The sequence below is a fragment of the Lissotriton vulgaris genome, chromosome 2_1 (assembly GCF_964263255.1).
Source record: "Lissotriton vulgaris chromosome 2_1, aLisVul1.2, whole genome shotgun sequence".
Lineage (NCBI taxonomy): Eukaryota > Metazoa > Chordata > Amphibia > Caudata > Salamandridae > Lissotriton > Lissotriton vulgaris.
The window spans coordinates 421854723-421878757 of NC_141687.1; positions in this window are offsets into that span (position 1 = coordinate 421854723).

Genomic DNA, 24035 nt, shown 5'->3' on the forward strand with positions numbered 1-24035 from the left:
ATTGGTGGAAATCCATTCAGCCGTTCGGGCTAAAAGTGAGGTTGACCGCCCTATGGAAATTAACATGGGGAAAACACGTTTTGGGACCCCCTTTTATCTTGGCCCCCGCTTGACGAATCCCCCTCCAACTTTCAGGGAAGGACCGGAGCGCCGGGAGGCAAATTTGAGGAAATTTTCAGACAGATTCCTCAACCGGCGCCAAAGTTATTCCCAATAGAATGTTGAGATTTTGCATTGAAAAAAATCCTAACTATAACTACATACGCCAGGCGGAGGAATTGGCTGTCCTATGTGAGCAGAGAACAGAAGTCCTTCCACACCCAGATTAAAGGCTTACCACCTTATGTTTGTGGTCATGTGCTGACTCAACGAGTGGGAACTGGTAGTTTGGAGCATTGGATATTGGGTAGCTGCCCAGCCGTCAAGTCGCGCACTGCCCCATAAACAGGAGGGACACGCGGCCAGGAATATTCCATGCCGAAATGTGGGTCACAAACAGGGATTGAGGAGAGACACTGCTCGCTGCAGCCCATCTGCCGGCCTGAAAGGAAGACAGGAATTAGTGCAACCATCCAGGGATGTAAATACCGGGACCTCAGTTCCCATAATGCAGCAGTCATTTGACCAGCCAATTGAGGGCATAATTATAGCATTAAAGGGGCTGAAACCGGATGCACGCATTCAATTCTGAGAAGCCTCTGAAGAAGAAAGAAGGGACTTTCTAAACGCGTCAGGCGTAGGAATAGGCTGTCCTATGTAAGCGGAGAACAGAAGTGCTTTTATACCCGGAGTAAAGGCTTACCACCTTATGTTTGTGGTCGTGTGCTGACTCAACAAGTGGGAACTGGTAGTGTGGAGCATTGGATATCTATATATATATATCACGCTAAAAAAATCCTCTCCCTTGAAGAAAGGAAACAGCACTCCGGCAGTGGCAGATCACAGTGATTTATTCAGCAGCAAACAAACGTTTCGGCGTTAGCCTTCCTAGGTGTTTCTCACCAATACCAAGCAGTTCCGGTTAATTGAAAATTGTTACCAAAAGTAAACATTGACAAGGGACCAGCCCTTCAAACACCAAAATAGGCGCCATCTTGGAACGTGTTAAATAAATAAATATATATATATATATATATTGAAGCTCTGACTTGCCTCGTATTTAGGAGAAAGAAGAAGGCAAAACGCCGAAACGCATCTGGTCGCTGTGGGTCTTGAAATAAACTATGAACCCGCTCCTGAGAGTGCTTTCTCTTTTCTCCTAAATACGAGGCAAGTCAGAGCTTCAATTTACTGCGGGGGACACCTTCCGCGAAAGCACCCGTTCTTTGAGTGCCCGAAGTTGGTGTGAATCGCTTTTTCACATATATATATATATATATATATATATATATATATATATATATATATATATATATATATATATATATATATCCAAACGACAAAGGTTACCCCATATGGAAGAGCCTCAAGGTAGGTAGTTGAATGTCTTTATTCATGAAGGCTGCATGCAGTTTCAAACAAGAACGCCATCACAGGTTCTTGAGGCTCTTCCATATGGGGTAACCTTTGTCGTTTGGATGTTTTGCGGTCTGCTCCGGCCGCGGAAGAAGCCCCGCTGCGAGCGCAGCGCACTGAGGTGAGGCCACCGGGCGTCGCCTGTGTTTGGTAGGCAGTCTATCATGAAGGAATCAAGGTGCAGCAGGCTGAAAGCAGGATGCAACATCAGCCCACTGGGGTGTTTAAGACATGGAATATCGTGTGCAGCAGAACGGACTCACTAGAGTGTGGTTTTGAACATTGCAAACCACAAATACCAGAAGGCCACAGGAGTGGCAACGCCCACTGGGGGAGGTGTTTGTTGAACTAAATAAGACACTGCAGCACGCGCCAATAACCAATGATTAAGGGACGTGAAGTCCCGAAACGCGTCTGGTTGAACCTGTGATGGCGTTCTTGTTTGAAACTGCATGCAGCCTTCATGAATAAAGACATTCAACTACCTACCTTGAGGCTCTTCCATATGGGGTAACCTTTGTCGTTTGGATGTTTTGCGGTCTGCTCCGGCCGCGGAAGAAGCCCCGCTGCGAGCGCAGCGCACTGAGGTGAGGCCACCGGGCGTCGCCTGTGTTTGGTAGGCAGTCTATCATGAAGGAATCAAGGTGCAGCAGGCTGAAAGCAGGATGCAACATCAGCCCACTGGGGTGTTTAAGACATGGAATATCGTGTGCAGCAGAACGGACTCACTAGAGTGTGGTTTTGAACATTGCAAACCACAAATACCAGAAGGCCACAGGAGTGGCAACGCCCACTGGGGGAGGTGTTTGTTGAACTAAATAAGACACTGCAGCACGCGCCAATAACCAATGATTAAGGGACGTGAAGTCCCGAAACGCGTCTGGTTGAACCTGTGATGGCGTTCTTGTTTGAAACTGCATGCAGCCTTCATGAATAAAGACATTCAACTACCTACCTTGAGGCTCTTCCATATGGGGTAACCTTTGTCGTTTGGATATATATATATATATATATATATATATATATATATATATATATATATATATATATATATATATATATATATATATATATATATATATATATATATAGGCTTAAAACAAATGAACCGCAGGAACCTGTGCTTCATTTTTTTTTTGGGCCAAATTTTCACAGCCAGCATGAATTTGCCTGTTTTGATTTTGATTTGATTTGTGCATTTGTAAAGCGCGCGATTGCCCATAGGCGTCTTGGCTCTGTGATTCGACTCTGACTCTTAGGATGTTAATTTAGGGATATGCAGAGAACAACCACGTTTTAACTTGCTTTCTGAATGATTTCAGTGATGGACTTGTTTTAATATCTAGCGGTAGTTGGTTCCAGCTTCTTGCTGTGTGTACCAGGAAGCTCCTTCCACCCCAGTTTGCTTTCTTGAATCTTGGTACCGCGATTATTTTCTTTTGGCCAGATCTGAGGGTTCTATTTGGCTCATATAGTTTTAGATGAGTTTTTAAAAATTGGGATCCAGTTCCATTGGTTGCTTTATATGCTAAGCACAGTGTTTTGAATTGTATTCTTTTTTCGATTGGTAGCCAGTGTAGGTCTCTAAGTTTGTGACTGATTCTTTCAAACTTTGGTATTCCTAATATCAGCCTGGCAGCTGCATTCTGCAAACGTTGAAGTTTGATTAGAGTATTCTTCCTGGCTCCAGCATATAGGCCGTTCCCATAGTCCAGTCTGGACAAGGCTAATGCTGTCACCACTGTCTTTCGTGAGTCAAGTGGTAGATAGGGTAGAATTTTCTTGATCATTTTTAGAATGTACCACAGTGATGATGCCAGTTTATTCGCTTGGGCGTCAAAGGAGAGATTGGTGTCTAGAGTGATTCCCAGATTTTTTACCTTTTCCGTTGGTTCAGGACATCCTCCTAGTTCTTTAGGCCACCATGAGTGGGACCAAATTTTTTCGTCCCATCCTAGGATCATGACCTCACTTTTGTCTCCATTTAGTTTTAGACAATTTATTCTCATCCATTGGCTGATTTTTTTCATGCAGCTTTGAAATTTTTCTGCTGTGTTCTCTACGTCTTCATTTATTGACACCACAATTTGGGTGTCGTCGGCGTAGGATATTGGGGTGAATCCACAGTTCCTTATTAATTGTGCGAGGGGGGTGACATATAAGTTAAAAAGAGTGGGGCTAATCGAGGAGCCCTGCGGGACTCCACATGGTAGATTGAATTGATTAGATTTTGCTTCTCCTGATTCTATTGAGAACGTTCTGTTCTCTAGATAGGAGGCAATGAGTGCACATGCTGATTCATGCAGTTGTGCTGTTTTCAGGCGTGTTATGAGGATCTCGTGGCTAACCGTATCATTTAAAAAAGCAGGCCTAGGGGGCTAGGGTCTTTTTACCATGCCCCCTTTTCTTGTTTTTCGTCTTTGTTTCACCTATTTTCTTGTGACTCGGACACCGGCACATTCTGATTTTGAGTGTTGGAAGCCAATCAGATTTGAGCTTGTGCTCGGGAGGAGTCACAAGTCCTCCTCAGTGCTCAGATATGTACATTTTAATTTTTTGAAATTCTCAGCAACTACTGAACAGGTTTACACCATTTAAAAAAAAGGTCGCTTTCTGAAACAAGAGCTACATTTTTGCCAAATTTGTTGTAATTTCGTTAAGCAATTCGGGTCGTAGCTGTGTCTAAAGTTCCCTATGGAAATTTACATGGGGAAAACTCATTTTGGGACCCCCTTTTTTCTTGGCCCCCGCATGGCGAATCACCCCGAAACTTTCAAGACCGGAGCTGACCGGAACTGACCGGAGCCGGCCATTAGTTTTGAAAATGTTGCAAAGATTCGTCTAAACTGCGCCAAAGATATGGCATTCAAAAAACACTTTTCCTACGGAAACTAGATCCTAACTATAACTACCTACATATATATGTATATGACACGTCCACCAATACAGTAATTATTCTGATTGATATTGACCTCAATGCGGCTGAAATAAAACTTCTCGCTTTGGGACTGTCGTTTCGTCCAAAGACAGCTTTTAAGTATGTGCAATCACACATCAAAGTATTTAGTTTATTAGAAAGTTAAAGTTATTGAAATTCTACAAACTGAACAAAGTCAGTGAGACGGCTACATCAATCATTGCTGAGAACCAACCCAGTATGCAATTCCAGGCCTCTGATGTTCCCACCTTAAGAACTGCTTACACATTAGCTGGACATGCTGATGAATCTAATTTAAGCATGCAGGATGAACTTCAGCAATATGGGCATTGCCAGTGCAGTAAAAACTCCTTTTCGTCCTCCATCAATGTTCATCCCTATGATGCCGAGGGACACCATTTATTTATTTGGAGATTGTGTCATTGAGGTTTTAAAGGTGCTCAATAGATCTTGGGTACAAAAAAATAAACACAGAAATCATGTGAAACAGCAGTAATCCCAATTTATGTGAAAGATCAGTGACAACAAAAATATCATAGTAAATAAAGCGGACAAGGGGGGTAATATAGTGCTTTGGCCTTGTGATGCTTATTTGGAGGAGGAAATGAGGCACTTGAATGACCCCTTGTGCTACAGAAAAAGCTTCATTTAATGAATTAAAATTGGTAAAAGAGCATGTGCTCAAAGCGCTAGCGCAATGGAAAAGAGAAGGTTTAATAAGTAAAGATGAATACAATTTTCTTAAGATGGACCACCCTATCACCCGAACTTTGTACTTAATTCCAAAAGTGCATAAACAATTCCTTCCTGTGCCTGGCCAACATATAAGTTCAGCACAACATGGGCTATTCGAATCTATGTCTAAGTATGTAGACTTCTTCCTCCATGAATATGTAGCATGCCTTCCCTCCTATGTCAGAGATACTGGCCACTTTCTGAAGAAGTTGAGAGAAGGCACTTGGAAGGAGGAGTACTACTTTATAGTAATGGACATATGCTCTCTCTATACCAGTATTAATCACTATAATGGTTTAAATGCTATATGTCAATTTCTTTCAAGTAGAAGTGCGTGTTATTATCAGCACAACAAAATGTTGTTGAAAATGATAGAAATATGTTTAACAAATAACTTCTTTTTATTTAACAAACAAATGCACCAGCAACTGAGGGGTGTGGCTATGGGGGCATGTTTTTCCCCTAGCTAAGCATGTTTACACATTGGGTGGTGGGAGAAGCATGTCTTCGAGCACAAACACAGTGACGCATTTTCTAGAAATGTCATTAAGTGGTGGCGTTTTATTGATGACGTTTGTGTGGTGTGGCAAGGATCAAAAGAATCAGCACAAAGCTTTGTTGAAGAAATTAATAAGAACAATTTGAACCTGGAATTCACGGCAACCATTAGTAATGAAAGAGTTGAATTTTTGGGTCTAGAGATCTATGTGAAACATAATATCATTCATACAAATGGCTGGCAATTCTATATTACATGCTAGCAGTACCCATCCCAGACACCTTATTAAAAGCATCCCCTATGTGGAGTGTTTAAGAATCATGAGGATTTGCAGCAACGAGATTGACCTAGCAGTCTGTTTAACTGATTCAGTACAGAGGTTTATGACACGGGGTTATAGAATGAGCGATTTACAAACTGCTCTTTCAAAAATACATGATCAAAATAATGTATCAATCAGGTCAGATAGTGAGGAATTGGCATTAACAGAGAGAATACAACCCCCGGATAATAAAAAAACCAGTGGTCAGGCTTATTAAGACTTTTTGTTGTCAGGAGAAGCAGTTCGGAAAAATTATTAACAATGACGGTCTATTTTAAAATCAGACATCACTCTTGCCCCAGAATTAGATGCACTGCCAGCTATTACTTTTAGAAGGGCAACCTCTATGAGGGATGCTCTAGTTAGAACCAGCCCTGAGGTATGTGAACCCGGACATTGGTTTTCTAATAAAACAGGGTTTTATAAGTGCAGTTCCTTTGGGACATGCAATTTTGGGCTAAACAAACAAGAATTTTTAGATGCTTTTTCACCTACCCCAAACAAGATCAAAGGCCTATTCACATGCAAGACTGACCATGCAATTTATGTTTTGGAATACTTGTCATCTATAATCCATAGGAAGCACTAAGCTTCATGTATTCAACCGTATCTTACAGCACTTGCGAGCAATTGTAAATTCATATTCTACGTATCCAGTTGCACGTCATTTTAAATTAGTGCACCAGAACAATCTAAATGACCTCATTTATTTTGTAATTGATGCAGTCCCTCACTCAATAAGGGGAGGAAATAGAGAGAAAAACCTGTGTCAACTTGAGAGTCAATACATTCACGGTTAGATACAAAGATGCCTAATGGCCTGAACACTGGGGAAGATCTGTATAATTTTCTTTAATTCTCTGAAACGTTTATATTTGAGAACTGTTGCTGCTATCGTAATAATGAGACAATAATGAATTTATCTTATTACATGTATGTTTTCTTATGTGTGGAACTGACTATTTATTAGGATTTTAGCCTTACATTTATCGAGTTTTAACAGGTTTTTACTAGATTTCTGGTTTTACTGGTTTTTATTCGGTGTCTGTGGGGTATTGGGATCCGGTAGTGGTTAGTCTTCTGCAGGTGATTAAATATAAATGTACATATGATCTGATCTTTGACACAGCGCTTTTTTGCAGATATTTATGTATAACCGATTTGCACTTTCTATGCTGAAGTTTGCGTGATTTAGGTATTTCAATATGATATTGTGTTATTGGGCATTGAAACATGATTATGTATAAGCACTTTATATTTATGTCATATATTTTACAAGCATCTGCATCACCGACTCTATGAATTAGAACGGTATATTTGCAAATTGGCTATGATTTTAATAGTTAAATTGCACTCATTTGCACTGTCGATTTAGTATGCAATTTAGTCCGATATCAGGACATAGTAGTTTGCACTATGCACTTTAACATTTTGACAGACAATTGGGATTTTTTAATGGTTTATGAGTTGGCAACCTTTCTTTGCCAAACATTATTTGGGCACTTGCCCTTTATTGCTGATATGTATTATAAGCATATCATGTGATGTAAGTGAGAAGTGTCCTATATAGTGACAATTAGACATATATAGAAAACGATTACCCTGTGGGAAAAGTTTTTCTTGTCAATAGATTGTATTTATATTTATATAAAGGATCATCATTAGCCACTGTTAAAAATCTGAAGTCTGTTGTTTAGCTCCATGAACTGAAAAGGGTGGCGATTATATCTGTGCAAGTGTATTTAAGTCATGATTGGTCTCGACATGTCATGTGATCAAGACCGGGAAAACCCGGTCGAAACGCGTCATGTTGCTGTTTGGGAAATAAAGCACCTGCATGGTGGTCCGTTCCTGCATGTTTGCTGGAGTAATTGCATGCAGTCAGGACTGTGTGTTTAATATATATATATATATATATATATATATATATATATATATATATATATATATATATATATATATATATGTAGAAATTTTACGCAACTAGAATTGCTCATTTATGACTGTATTATTTTTTCACCAAAAATCATGAAATTATTGTTTTTGAAGGGATACGTCTAGCATGTGCCTAACCAGTATGCGATACATATCCGAAGATTGAGCACAAATTCATTACGCCCACTTGGGCTTCATACATGCTGAAATTACGAAGGACTTTGTGCCTTTACTTTATTTTTAATGATGATGCTTTATTGATTGACTTTTTCACGGTGGTATAATGACGAGGCTTCGTGAATTAATATTAATTCTTTTTTTTCACCCAGGCATGCCATAATTTACTGTTGAAAGCAACACCAATTATAGGTGCATTGTATCTGTTTAAACTTTGCATGTATAACTCGAGCTGATCTTTTCTAGCTCCATCTATATGACTTCAGCGAGTCTGTTTTTCATGTTTATGGGTATGACGTGAATACCACGTGGCCTTTATTTAAAATTTGTCAACATCAGTCTGGTACTCATGATATAGAAGACTTGGTCTTCGAAACGCGTCAAGCGATGCTGTTCTAATAAACACGCTCTTTGGAATAACGAGTGGCCTGGACAGTCCTTTCTTTACTGGAAAAGCAGAGTGGTGGATTTGCAGGGACTCGTTATAACATCCGAGGCCGCCGTTGCATGTGGCAGGGGTCTTTAGCGGCTTTTCTTGTTGGATTTGGACTTTACAGGGACTCCCACCCGCCCTTCAACCATTGACACGCAAGGTTTGTGTCATTCAACAATCTGCGGAAAACCAGCTTTCATCGGCGAACACTGATACCGGGGCGGAAACCAATCAAGCGAACGTTGACCAAACGAACACTGTTACTATTGGTTCAACACGCAGTTCACCCCCAGTAAGTGGAGACGCTGCAACAATTTCCTGGCAAAAGGGAAGCCTTACACTGCTGAGTCTTACTACTATCGGAAGGGCAAACGGAAGACCGGCAAATCACAAGGATTTGTTTTGTGAACGCGGTCTCTTTCTAGAGAGCGTGCGGGCGGACATTGGATTGCCCGAACACTGCTTAAACTGTATTTGAATGTACTTAAGAATGGCCTCAAATAGAAACACGAAACGTAGTGAGGCGGCAAATAGAATGTTCGTGGGACCAAGCTCTGGGGCAACTGCGAACCCAATTAGCGAATCAACAACAACAGAAGTGGCCCAAAACAGACAGGATCTATGGAATAAACTTTGAAAACTCCTCAAGAATGAACAAAATAAATGGTGGGAGGCCACCACATTGCAAAAATATGTGAAAGCTAACCGAGTGCCACGGGGATTGCGTATTTACACGATGGCCACTTTCAACGACCCAAATCCTGACTTGGTTGAAGAATGGGCCAACAATAGTCACGAGTGCTCTTTGGTTATGCTTAAACGTCTTGTGAAATGTGCATCAAAGGAATTCGATAAACTAACATGTGAAATTGATGAAGTTATATCAACATTGAAAACTTTGTATAATGATCAAGGAGAATTTGAAACAGAAATGGCCAAAATGGAGACCAAGCTAGAACGGATTGAGAAAGACATACGAGAAAAGAAGGAGAGAACATTTCTAAGGGGCCGCGTTGATTATGAGTGCGGACAGGTCCTAACGTTCGCTAAAAAATATGACCATCTGAGAGCTACATCCACAGTTCCTAGCTCCGTAACATCACCAGGCGCAGAACCACAACTTAATCAAGCAACACCAAGCGTGCAAGAAAAGAATGCACCAGGTACATCAACTGAAACCCAGAAGTTGGCAAGTCCAGGCATACTGTGCCCAAAAGACCAAATGTTAATGGAATTTGCACTCATGGCACAAGGGAGACAAGCCGGACAAAGCAAAACCAATGCCGGAGGTCCAAAAGGACGAGGTCAAGGCAGCAGAGGCATAGGAAAAGCCAACACAACAAACTTCAGCAACATATCGAGCCCGGTGGGATCCACAACAAGGGGCCAGAAGAGAGGCAAATAATTGATTCCAAAACAGTCATTAACCTATCCGAAAGAGAACTCAGTGAAGCTGAAATTGAGGTACTCTCCTTACGATGATCATTCTGTCCATCCTCTTCTTTTGATTATACTCAAAGTAGAATCAATCTTTTTTACTTTACACGTAAACTGAGACTTCGCAAATGGTTTGCCACTAAAGCCAACACTGACACTAGGGGAGGTGCCAAAGAACCTAGTAACCTTGCGGTGGAGGATGCTGAAACTCTGCATCTGCTGCATGAGTTAGGTGACAACCCTGACATCATTGACAATCCAATTCTCAACCTTATCAATGAAGACATAAGACTTGATCTCAATCCACAAAGTGGTTTTAGACCTAAATCTGTCTTTCTTCCTCAAATTGTTAATGAAGCCATTGATATTTTTGAAAGAGGTATCATTAAGGAATTTGACATATTGGTGAAAAAAAACAAATATGTCAGAGCGAATCTCAGTCCAGCACAATTTAATGCTATTAAATCACTCAGTAGTGAGAAAAAATATCGACATAAAAAGTCAGACAAGGGGGGCAACATCATTGTGCTACCTCGTGAGATGTACATTAATGAAGGCCTCTCAAAACTTAATGACACCAGCAAGTATGAAAAAAGTAACAGACTCAGATATAATACGAGCACAACAGAATATCAAGAAAAATTGGCTGATTGGAGAGACAAGGGTCTCATAGAAACAGATGAATTTAACTTCCTCAAATGCAGGCATCCCAAAATACCAGTGTTGTATCTTTTACCTAAGATGCACAAAAGTGTGACTCACCCTCCAGGGAGACCGATTGTCTCGTCCAGAGGGAGTTGCTGGGAAAACACATCCAGATACGTGGATTTTTTCCTGCAACCACGCGTGCAGGAATTACCCTTGTATCTGAAAGACTCAGTGCGATTTCCTACGCAAGATAGATGGCATAGAGTGGGACCCCAACTGGTGACTGATGACCTTTGACGTTAACAGCCTTTACACATGTATCCCTCATCAATTAGGGATTGAGGCATGTAGATATTTTCTTAGAAAAAGGTCCTTATCCTATTTGTTTCACACTGAAATGTTACTGGATATGACAGTGTCATGCCTAACCCAAAATGTCTTTGTATTTAATGGAGTTGTATACCATCAACTCCTCGGGACTGCGATGGGCACTTGCTTGCCCCCAGTTTTGCAGGGTAGTCCCTAGGCTGGTGGGAGGAGCAGGTGGTCCAGCACTTACTCTTTTTCCAAAGCAAGGTCATTAAATGGCTCCGTTACATTGACGATATTTTTGTCATATGGGACGGAACCACTGAAGAGGCTGCAGAATTTGTGCAGACCCTTAACAACAATGTTTTCAACCTCTCTTTCACAAGACACACTAGCAACCTTGAAATTGACTTTCTTGATCTTAAAGTTAAGGTGAATGATATTACTCTTATCACCACTCTATTCAGGAAATACACTGCGGGGAATAGCCTGCTGCATGCCCTAATTTGCCATCCGAACAACTTCATCAATTCTATACCATTAGAAGAATTCTTACGTGCCAGGCGTAATTGTTCTAGAGATGAGGATTATGTTCAAGAAGTGCTTACTATGACTAAGCGTTTCAAACAAAAAAGGTATTCTGATAAATGCATCTCCACAGCAGTAAAAAAAGCGAATGCCAAAGAGAGAAGTATCCTTATTATGGAGAAAAACACTGACACTGAAACAACAGCACCAGTGACTACTAGATTCATTACTGATTTTCATCAACAAGCTGGGAAAGTCAAACAGGTTATTGGCAATGTTTTGGAAGTACTTAAACTTGATAAAGACCTGATGGAGGGAATCAGTGAGTATCCTCAAATTACATATCAGAGGCCCCTATCCCTCAAGGATATGCTATGCACCACATTACTACCAGGTCACATCAAGAAGAACCCAGTGAGAGGGTTTTACATTTGCGGAGGATGTAAAGCCTGCCGCAACAGCAGATATTTAAAGGAAATTAAACTTTCCAGAGACTGTGACAATTTTAAAATCTTGACTCATGTCACATGTCTGACTGATTATGCAGTTTATGCCCTCAAATGCCCCTGCCAGTTACACTACATCGGAAGCACGATACACCCAGCTAAAAAGAAGGTATTGGAGCACATGCGAGCGATCACCAATGGTGATAAACAATATCCGATAGCGAGACATTTTGCCACACATCATAAAAGCAATGCTTACCTTCTATCATTTTGTGTTCTTGAAGCTGTCCCAGTCAGGAAAAGAGGGGAAGACAGAATTCAAGAACGTAGGAGATTAGAAACAAGCCGATTGTTAAATACAGGACCATGCAACCAGGGGGCCACAACCTGAATGAAGAACTTGCTGTACATCTAGGTTAAACAATTTGATTCTGAAAAATATTCTATGATATATCCGCCATCACAAATTGTTTTTAATTCACTGTGAGACATTTTGCTTTACACTTTTTGAGTCACATGCGTTATTTGACTTTCATTATTTTTACAGATCACTGGGACGCCTTAATGGGAGAGTTTATTTTCTTGGTCCCAAACAACACACTTGAAGCATGCACGACAGTTTAAGTTTTGAGATTAAGTCCAAATTAACAGATATTATTCTTTGGCTCAATGAGCATGCAACAAAAGTTTGCCCACTTGGGCAGGACTTTCTCCATAAGCATAAATTGCCCACAGGGGCTCTACTGTATTTTCCATGTAATTGTATGGCATGATTTATCCGCGAATTCTCTGCATTAATTGAGTTTTAGTTGAGACCTTAAATTTTTGTTTGCCCACTTGGGCGGTAACAATGTAGAAATTTGGCGCAACTAGAATTTCTCATTTATGACTGTATTATTTTTTCAACAAAAATCATGAAATTATTGTTTTTGAAGTGATACGTCTAACATGTGCCTAACCAGTATGTGATACATATCCGAAGATTGAGCAAAAATGTATTACGCCCACTTGGGCTTCATACATGCTGAAATTATGTAGCACTTTTGTGCCGTTACTTTATTTTGAATGATGATGCTTTATTGATTGACTTTTTCACGGTGGCATAATGACTAGGCTTCGTGAATTAATATTAATTCTTTTTTTTCACCCAGGCATGCCATAATTTACTGTCGAAAGCAACACTAATCATTGTGTCTGTCTAAACTTTGCATTTATAACTCGGGCTGACCTTTTCTAGCTCCGTCTATATGACTTCAGCGAGTCTGTTTTTCATGTTTATGGGTATGACGTGAATATCATGTGACCTTTATTTAAACATTTGTCAACATCAGTCTCGTACTCGTGATAAAGAAGACTTTGTATTGGAAACGTTGAGCGATGCTGTTCTAATAAACACGCTCTTTGGAATAACGAGTGGCCTGGACAGTCCTTTCTTTACTGGAAAAGCAGAGTGGTGTATATATATATATATATATATATATATATATATATATATATATATATATATATATCATATGGTCAGATGCTGCATTTGAGTTGAATACACAGTAACTATGAGGATCTCAGGGCAGCTCCGGCAGATTGTAAACAGAGGTTTCTGGCCAGGGGTTACTCAATTAAAACCATTAATCCTGCCATCCTAAAATCAATGGTATTGCCAAGAGAAGAAACACTTAAAGATAAGGTTGCAGGTGAAGACAAGGGTACAGAAGGGGCAACAACTGACATCAAGGACGATGACAATGATTTCTGGATTATTATGCAATATAGCAATTCAGCATAAACAATTGCATTCCATATTAAACCAGAAATGGTCCCTGATTTGTAACGATCTGGTCATTTGATCACAGGTACCTCAGTGACCAGCTATTACCTACAGTAGGGGGCCATCCATGAGGGACCAGCTGGTAAACTCAAGTCCTGAAATCATTCAAGGAACCAGCTGGCTGCAAACACACAAGGGATTTTATAAACGTAAAACCTGCAAGGTATGCCAGCAGGGTGAGAATAGAACCAGCTACAGTACACCTTTCAGCTCCAAAGAACACAAGTTCACAAAACGATTAACCTGTAAAACTGATCATGCTGTCTATGTTCTCTCTTGCCCCTGTGATTTGAAGTACATTGGTAGCACAAAATAACAGGAACATATGCGAGTGCAACAGCATTTAAGAGCCATTAACAACCAGGATAACACATATCCGGTTGCTATACATTTGAAAGAATGCCATCAACCTAACAGTACTTTGCTAAGTACTTCGTGATTGACGTTGTCCCTCCAAGTAGAAGAGGGGGCAACAGAGAATGTACCTTGAGAAAGCTTGAGACCAGATACATTTTAGAAATAGATACAAAGCAACCTAAGGGCCTCAACATGTCTGAATATTTATATACATGCTTATGAATGCAGTTGTAAATAATTTAGTAATTTTAACAATTTTAGGTGGTATTAAAATGTTTTTATCTAATATGTAATTCCAATATTTAATATTTAACATTAAATATTAGTTCTAGATCCATTTATTTATGATACAATATATATAATTTTATTGAATGTCTTTAAAATGGATGTTATATTTATTTATTTATTTTTTCATCAATTTAAATATTCATATTGCATTTATTGGCTGGGGAAACTAGCATTCTCAAACACTACCTAATGCTGGTATTTTATTTCTTTGCCAATTGACTGCTATTTATATATGTCTTCTTTACATTTCTTTTTTACACGGCTTACATATGCTTTTTACATAGTTTACATACTTTATATATGGACATTTCATATATGGATTTTGGCCGTACTCTATGTCTTCCATACATTTTAATACCGTCCATACATTTAGTCTATTTGGAACATATGACTCAAGGCAGCAACCTATTTGTGCATACCAAATATACAGACGAGCACCAACGATTTAACCTAGTATGGTGCCAACTACTTGGTTTGCATCATTTGTACATTCCATGCATAATTTTCCCATTTTGCACATGTTGCTCATACTGCCAAAGGGTCGTTCATACAATGAGGACGGTATTAAATGATAAAACTAACGGTTAGTTCAAATAACAAATTTTGCCCCTGAACCCGTCTGTAGCATTGGAGTCATTTAGAACTTCAATGCAAAAATTAAGAAAACAAATGAAAGGAATAAGTAAACATATGGGGCCAAAAGAGTAACCAAGCGGGATTTCATTAAAACTAGTAATTGCCACCACACAACAATAGATCAAAGATACCCAGCCACTAGTAGCGACACCGAGTTGACACACAAAAAACAGGTTCTTAATTCAGCACTTTACACTCAAGAGCACTAGTAACCAGCACATGTTATGAGCACTCACCACCTAACGTATGAACGGCAACTTCAAAGAAAGACAATAATTAGGAACACTAGCAAGTTCTTAATTAGACTTATTTATTTACTTACTCGAAACCTCCACAGGTTGAAAACAATTAATATATGTATTCGGCAATATATAAAATTATCTAAAATGGAAGTCTTGAGTATTTCAGTGATGTGGCATAAACACAAACATACTTAATTGTACAATCAGTAATACAAACAAAATCATTTGTTGTGTGTATTTACAAGATAAATAATCACAAGTTTATTATATGCATTAATGATGTAAAAATGTGCAAACTTTGAATAATGATTGTACTTGATTATGCCGTGAACACATTGTTGTAAGATATTTCTTTTATGTCTATTTGCCGTTCTACCCATGTGGTATCACACAATTGGCACTTGTCACTTTAAAACTTAAGGGTTGCTTTACTACCGCGTCATGTGATCAAGGCTCATCCGAGCTGAAACATGCCATGCCAACTTAGCAATAAAGGAACTTTTTGCACAATTCCGTGGTCTGTCTCCGTCTGTGGTGCAACTGCGGTGAAGTGAAGGATTTATTGGATATATATATCAGTGCATCTCAATGAAAATGGCAGTGTCCTTTATTAGAAGAATCAGTGGAATTCATCTACTTTTCGAGTGTGTCTTCAACTGGTGTTGTTTTGTTGAAATATATAACTCCAGTGGAAGACACACCCGAAAAGCAGATGAATTCCACTCATTCTTTTAACCCCTTCACTGCGGCGGCTATTCCGCCGCAGTGCTAAGGGGGCGGTGCGGAAATGCAGCGGGCGCATGCTGGTGAAGGAACCGCTCTGTCACCACGTCAGTTGCGCTGTGCTTATGACGGAGTGGTTCCGTCATGGCCCCGCCCGCTCAATAGAACGCTCAGCACAGGCGCGGAATTCGCGCCGCGCAGGAGCGTCGAGCGGGCAATGACGGAACCGCTCCGTAATCAGCCCAGCGCCACCACAGCTGATGACGGAACGGTTACGTCATCAGCATGCAAAGGGTTAATGAAAGGAAACTGCCATTTTCAGGGAGATGCATTTCATTGCCTTATGTTTCATTGCCTTATGTGTTTTAGAGCACAGCTCCTTGGTCACAGGCTCCATGATACTGCACAGATATTGTGAAAAGGCACTCCGCTCTGCAATCCATTTAATTAGCCCCCAGTAGGCCTCACAGGTGAGTTCAATTAAGTGTTGCATGAGGAGGCGTGACCAAGCTGTCAACCATGAGGGCCGCACGACGTTAAAGCTCCGGCGCCTGATGCCATAATTCTACCTGAAACAGCATGATTTCCCACCGCCAAATGCCGTGACCGCCGCGGATGTCCTTTGAAGAGCAGCGATGACCATCCCGGAAAAAAGAGATTGCAGCTTATACGCTGGGTTTGGGTGAGTTGCAGCCGGCAGATTTCTTGGGATACACTGATACTCCATATATATATATATATGTGTGTATATATATATATATTTACTGAAAAAAACCATAGGTTATAGACCATATATAGTTAGGGATTAGCATTTACAAAACCTTATTTTACTCACACAAAACCATTCAAATTCGCATATATAGTTAGTTGCACTAACTATATATCGCGCACCCGCAATCCACTGCTGATGATGTCACATATTACATCATTCATGACATGGTAAGTGACATCACTGACGACATCTCAAATGACATCACTGATGACATCACTGATGACATCTCAAATGACATCACTGATGACATCTCATTTGACATTACTGATCACATCACTGATGATATAATTTATGTGATAATACAATGAACCTCTTCAGACTCTAATATAACCTTAGATACAATCAGTGTAAACAGACACTCACAGACTGCCACTCATCCATGGAGTTACTCACACACCTAGTCAGTCATGCAAATAATCAATCACACCTCCATTTCCTCAACTATACAGTTATACACACCTTACTTATTCAAACATATACTAACACATATTTACTCTCTTATACAATCCCTGATAGGGTTTTGTAAATGCTAATCCCTAAATATATATGGTCTATAACCTATGGTTATTTCAGTGAATTTTCAAGGTTTTGTAAATGCTAATTCCTAACTATATATGGTCTATAACCTATAGTTTTTTCAGTGAATTTCAATGGTTTTTTTATAGCAAATATCAAAAGCTGTAAAATGTATTATTCTTTTAAATGAAAAATATATTTTATATGTTTTTAATATCATTTTTTTATGCATCTGCCAAACCCTGACCTCTTAATAGTGCACTGTGGTGGAAATGATTTGGGCACTATGACTGGGGTTGGTCTGGAAATGCTTTTAAAGGACACCTTTGATCAATTGATGACACTTTTTCCACAAACTGCCTTGGTATATTCAAATATATGCCAAAGACAGAAATGGAACTGGTCCAACCAATTTTGTCCACAATTTGAGAAAGCACTGAAACATGTGAATAAATCTGTTTCTGCTTACATGAGAGACTTTAGAATGGGTTTAATATACAACAATAACTTGCGTTACAACATGCAAGACATCTACAGAGGAGATGGTGTGCACTTCTCCGATGAGGGGAATAGAATATTCCTCCTGAATTTAAAACTCTGCATTGGAACCTACTTGTAGGTACCTAAATTAGCCACAGAACCCAATAGCTCTTTTCAGAGCTACCTTACCTCTGATCATTCAAAACGTTTATCTTTTTCTAACTTTTTTCACTATTTTTCACCAAAGTACGCTCCCCGGTTCGCTTACCGGTGCGCGTACCGGGCGCTCCCCACTCGATTGTTTTGCCTATATGAGGGTCCTAAGCCCCCCTCAGAAAACCTAGAGGGTCAGAAAGTGTCTACCGTGCCCCCTTCTACCCATTCCGAACATTGTTTCCCCTCCATCTTGTGCCTCAATTCTACCGAAACACAAAATGGAGGATTCCCGTAACGCTGCCGGTACGCGCTCGCTAAAAAAGGTGGGAAAGTAATTTACAGAAAAACCACTGGAGACACTTTCATCAAATATAGAATAGGCCCTACTACATAGCAGTCCCTACCATTTACCCAAATTTGATGGAATTCTATTGAGAAAATTATGCTGTAGGCCTGACTAAATATCCTGAGGTAATTTACATGACAAAAACACATATGAAGTGTTAGAATTGACAACCAATTAAAATGTTACTTTCATTTTCTACTATTATTTCAAGACATTTGATTGGTTATGTACCTGAATATATATAAAGAAAGAGAGAGAAACACAGCCATTTTGACTACTACTTCCTGAAGTACATTTCAAGAGCATTTTACCTGTCAACTTTAACTTCTTTTTCAAAGGTAAGATATAATTTAAAAAATTTGAAAGGAGAACTATGTTATGCAATTTAAATTAATTTAGGAAAACGTTTTCAGATAGTTACATACGGTCCCTCTATAAGAGTTAGTCATTGAGAAAGACTTAATTATTTAAATTACTGATTGAGTTAGGCTTCTGTGGTATAATTATGAATTTACTTAGGCTTCATCACAGGCACTTTTTAATAGTTCTACTTCCTGCCTGAAACCATGCACTGCCCAAAGATTACTTCACTGTTTAAAACTCACAAGTACCTGTCTGAACTTAAACCCAACAGTGCCCTATCTCCACTGATATATTTATTTTTTATGCAATTTACATCAAAAAATGGAAGCACAGCAAAAAGAAAATGCAATTTCATTTGAAATTAAGATTGAAAACAATCCAAACCAAGAAAAAGAAGAACTAGACTTTATGGATGAAACAGTAGACCAAGAATTATTAAATTGTGCTGAAGAATGTGATTCTTGGAATGAAAAGGAGCAAATACCTGATGATTTAATGTTACAAATTCTCTTAGATTTTGAAAAATCAGAACAATAAATGTAAATTTTAAAAGTTAAAATTGTTTGAGACATTATTCTTTTTTTTTAAATTATGAAATAGTACCCAAAAAGATAAAATATAAACTGAGACTTAAAATATACTGTGCAATTTTTTGTGTTACATAGTAAGTTTGCTCATAGTTACTTACTTTCTCCCACTATATTATCTCCAATGTGTATTTAACATCTCTTTATCATCTCCTGCCTCCATGTTCTTTCTGCTTTCCTCACAGATTATGCTATGAATTCCATATACCACAATAACTTCTGAAACAACATGCAAGATATCTACAAAGGAAACGGTGTATATTTATTTTTAGACTCTGCATTAGTACCTACATGTTGGTACTTAAATTAAAAAAAATTAAAAAAAATACAACAAAAAGAACAATCAATAAACATACAATATTTGAACATTCTTTCATTCTTTTTTCCCTATATTACGCTCCCTGGACCGCTTCCCGGTGCGCGTACCGAGCGCTCCCCCGCAAAAAAAACGATAATAAAATTTATTTTTTTTGCCCTGCGGGGCCCTTTTAAAGCCCCCTCATCAAACCTAGGGGGTCAGGGAGGATGTACTCTGCCCCCTTATGCTCATTTCCCCCTTTGTTTTTGCCACCTCTTGTGTCTCGATCCTACCAAGAGACAAGATGGCGGCCGTTCCGGACTGTTTAGAATGTTGACAGACACCGGAGAGCCAATCAGCTTCGCTTCGCGAAGTTCCGTTACGCGCCAGGTACTCGAACCGGGGCACTAACCGGGACGTTGTCACAGATATATCTATTTTTTAAAACGTTAATTTCTCAAAATCCAATGGAGCACATATATTGAGACATAGCAAAGGCACGTCGGGCAAACCATATCTACAATTTTGCCAAGTTTCGTGTAAATCCATTCAGCCGTTCGAGCTAAAAGTGAGCCCAACCGCCCTATGGAAAAATGAATGGGAAAAACGTGTTTTGGGAGCCCCCTTTTTTCTCGGCCTCCCCTTGACAAAACCCCCCCAAATTTTCTGGGGCTGCTCAGAAACAAAATGTGCCATTTTCCTGAAACCAATTCCGTCCACAAACGCCAAAGTTATTCGACATAGAATTTTCAGAAATCCCATAGGAAAAAAATCCTAACTATATATACCTACTGGCGACTGCCAGTAGGTAATATATAAGTTATATATATATATAGCGCGATCAGGAGCCCCCTCTTCACAAGTGGCCCGGAGAATCTGGACTCTGCTTCGGTTGTTGCCTGTTTCTTCTTTACTGAAATCTCCTGGTCCGCCGGCAGTCCGAGGAGGCCTTACAGCGAGCCATTATCTCAGCCAGGGCAGGTTGCACCTTCTTACTGCTCACGCCACACTACACTCGGACCCATGGTGGAAGAGGACAGGAGACTGGAGGCGGCATCTTTTTGTTTTATTTTGCGGACTGTCACTACGTTCTGCTGAGCATCCTACCCCCCTGCTATTTTCTTGACTTACCTCAAGAACGAGCCACAGCATTCTCATCTGGGAGCCACTGGTGCATCCTGGATACTGGAGTCCGTTGATTTGCTCGGACTGATTAATTTCGTCACCTGAGGATTCTTCCATGCTGTGGGCGGAGCGGACATTTGCACCTATCAGTGCGTGGCAGGGTGCACTCAAAGGCAAAGCGTCAGGACTTCCTTTCCACTCACCGTAGGCGCTGACGAAGGCCAATCCGGTCGAAATGCATTCGCCATGTATTTAATAAAACGGTGCTGCTCCTCTAACCCCGCCGAGGCTCCTGCTTCTTTTTCCCAAGAAGACGATTACTTCATTTGTCTACGCGTGTCCCAGAAGCGCGATCAGGAGCCCCCTCTTCACAAGTGGCCCGGAGAATCTGGACTCTGCTTCGGCTGTTGCCTGTTTCTTCTTTACTGAAATCTCCTGGTCTGCCGGCAGTCCCAGGAGGCGTTACAGCGAGCCATTATCTCAGCCAGGGCAGGTTGCACCTTCTTCCTGCTCACGCCACACTACACTCGGACCCATGGTGGAAGAGGACAGGGGACTGGAGGCGGCATCTTTTTGTTTTATTTTGCGGACTGTCACTACGTTCTGCTGAGCATCCTACCCCCCTGCTATTTTCTTGACTTACCTCAAGAACGAGCCACAGCATTCTCATCTGGGAGCCACTGGTGCATCCTGGATACTGGAGTCCGTTGATTTGCTCGGACTGATTCATTTCGTCACCTGAGGATTCTTCCATGCTGTGGGCGGAGCGGACATTTGCACCTATCAGTGCGTGGCAGGGTGCACTCAAAGCGTCAGGACTTCCTTTCCACTCACCGTAGGCGCTGACGAAGGCCAATCCGGCCGAAATGCATTCACCATGTATTTAATAAAACGGTGCTGCTCCTCTAACCCCGCCGAGGCTCCTGCTTCTTTTTTCCAAGAAGACGATTACTTCATTTGTCTACGCGTGTCCCAGAAGCGCGATCAGGAGCCCCCTCTTCACAAGTGGCCCAGAGAAGCTGGACTCTGTTTCGGCTGTTGCCTGTTTCTTCTTTACTGAAATCTCCTGGTCCGCCGGCAGTCCGAGGAGGCGTTACAGCGAGCCATTATCTCAGCCAGGGCAGGTTGCACCTTCTTCCTGCTCACGCCACACTACACTCGGACCCATGGTGGAAGAGGACAGGGGACTGGAGGCGGCATCTTTTTGTTTTATTTTGCGGACTGTCACTACGTTCTGCTGAGCATCCTACCCCCCTGCTATTTTCTTGACTTACCTCAAGAACGAGCCACAGCATTCTCATCTGGGAGCCACTGGTGCATCCTGGATACTGGAGTCCGTTAATTTGCTCGGACTGATTAATTTCGTCACCTGAGGATTCTTCCATGCTGTGGGCGGAGCGGACATTTGCACCTATCAGTGCGTGGCAGGGTGCACTCAAAGGCAGAGCGTCAGGACTTCCTTTCCACTCACCGTAGGCGCTGACGAAGGCCAATCCGGCCGAAATGCATTCGCCATGTATTTAATAAAACGGTGCTGCTCCTCTAACCCCGCCGAGGCTCCTGCTTCTTTTTTCCAAGAAGACGATTACTTCATATATATATATATATATATATATATTCAATCCGATCCCCTGCACAAGCCATGCGATGCGAAGGAATCACGAGCCACTCCAGCCGGGTAGGGTTCAAGGTATTTTTAATGGGCAAAAAACAGACGCGTTTCGAGCGCACAGGCATATATATAACTTTCTTGTTGTTTAAGGAATCCGTGAAATTTTCCAAATGAATATGATGCTCACTTCAGGTGGTGTCATGAAGTTTTGTGGTGATCCGTCAAGCAGGGGCTAAGAAAAAGGGGATTCCAAAACGTATTATCCCTGTGTTAATTCCCATAGAGATTTTAGACACAAGTGCAACCTAAAAGGACCCTGCCAGCCCAAAATACATTTAAAAAAAAAACTATTGGCAAAAGATGCACTGGAGCTGCGAGTAAGCAAGAGCAGTGAAAAAACTCTTGCTTACTGGAAGCGGACCATTCATCCGTTTCCCTGCCTGATTTCAAGCGAGCAGGGCAACAGAGGAATTGCTTTAGACAAAGGGAGGTGCATGTTTAGCAGCTCCCTATTTCTGAAAGCAATACTGGCTCCCATGAGAAGCAGGGAGCCAGCATGGATTGCGGTGGCCTTCATGCTCCCCATGCGGTCTCAATACAGACTGGGTAGCCTGGGGCAGTCAGGAAACCATGGCCAGGCCCCAGAGGATGGAGTCCCTGGGGCCAAAATCAGCCCAAATAGGGGGCCTTCAACCTTCTCCTCCCTTTCAAAATGGCTGGGCCCAAGAGATTGGATCCCCAGGGCCGAAATGACATTTATTTTTTAACTCCAGCCTTGGGGAAGTCATTGGAAGCCCCGTCCCCTTTCTCAACCACTCTGAAAAGGAGCCTCCTATCATCCAAAATGTTGGTGGATGAAGTTGCCTTGGCTGCTGAGGGTGCTTGGGGACCAGCAACCACTCCTGTTACCTCCAGTAAGCCCCACACAGTGGGATTGCTGAGAATTCATGCAAGGCTCAGCCCCCTTTCTCCACCATTCTGCAAACATACCTCCTGGTGCACTACTGGTTGTGGGAGGAAGTCCTTAGGATGCCGAGGATCCTTTGGGGGCCAAGAACCCCTCCAGTAAGTCCCACACAGAGGGGTTTGCTGAGAGCCCGTGGGAGGCCTGCCCCCTTTCTCCACCACTCTGCAAACATGACTACTAGTTAAAAACCATAGAAATTAACTTTAAAAAACCAAAGATTACAGGGACGTAATAATTAGGAGAAATAATAGGTAGGCTTGGATTTCACTTGCACAAAACAATTGAAATTCAGCAGTTATAGTTTTCTGAGCTAACTATAACTTACGCCCCCACAATGTTCTTCTTATGATCTCACATATTACATCACTCATGACATGGTCAGTGACATCACTGATGACATCACTCATGACATCTCACGTGACATCACTGATGATATTAGCCACTGAATCTCGGATGCATCCACTCATCCCCATAGCCTTTCACATACCCACTTCTACTCCAACACCATCATTCTCAAAGCGATTGACTTACCCATACCAGTACTTAGATGCCTCTCACCCATACAGCCACTTATACAGCAACTCACTCACTAATACAGTCACTGACATATCTTTTCATACAGCTACTCACATACTGTCAGTCATCCATAGAGCTACTCACATACCCACTCACTCATCCATAGAGTCAATCACACAGCCACTTACTTACCTATACAGTTATACGCACTTATTCACTTACTTATGCACAGCCTCACCCATACAGCCACTCTCACACTCACTCACCCATAGAGTCACTCATTTACTCCAAGACACACCTATAC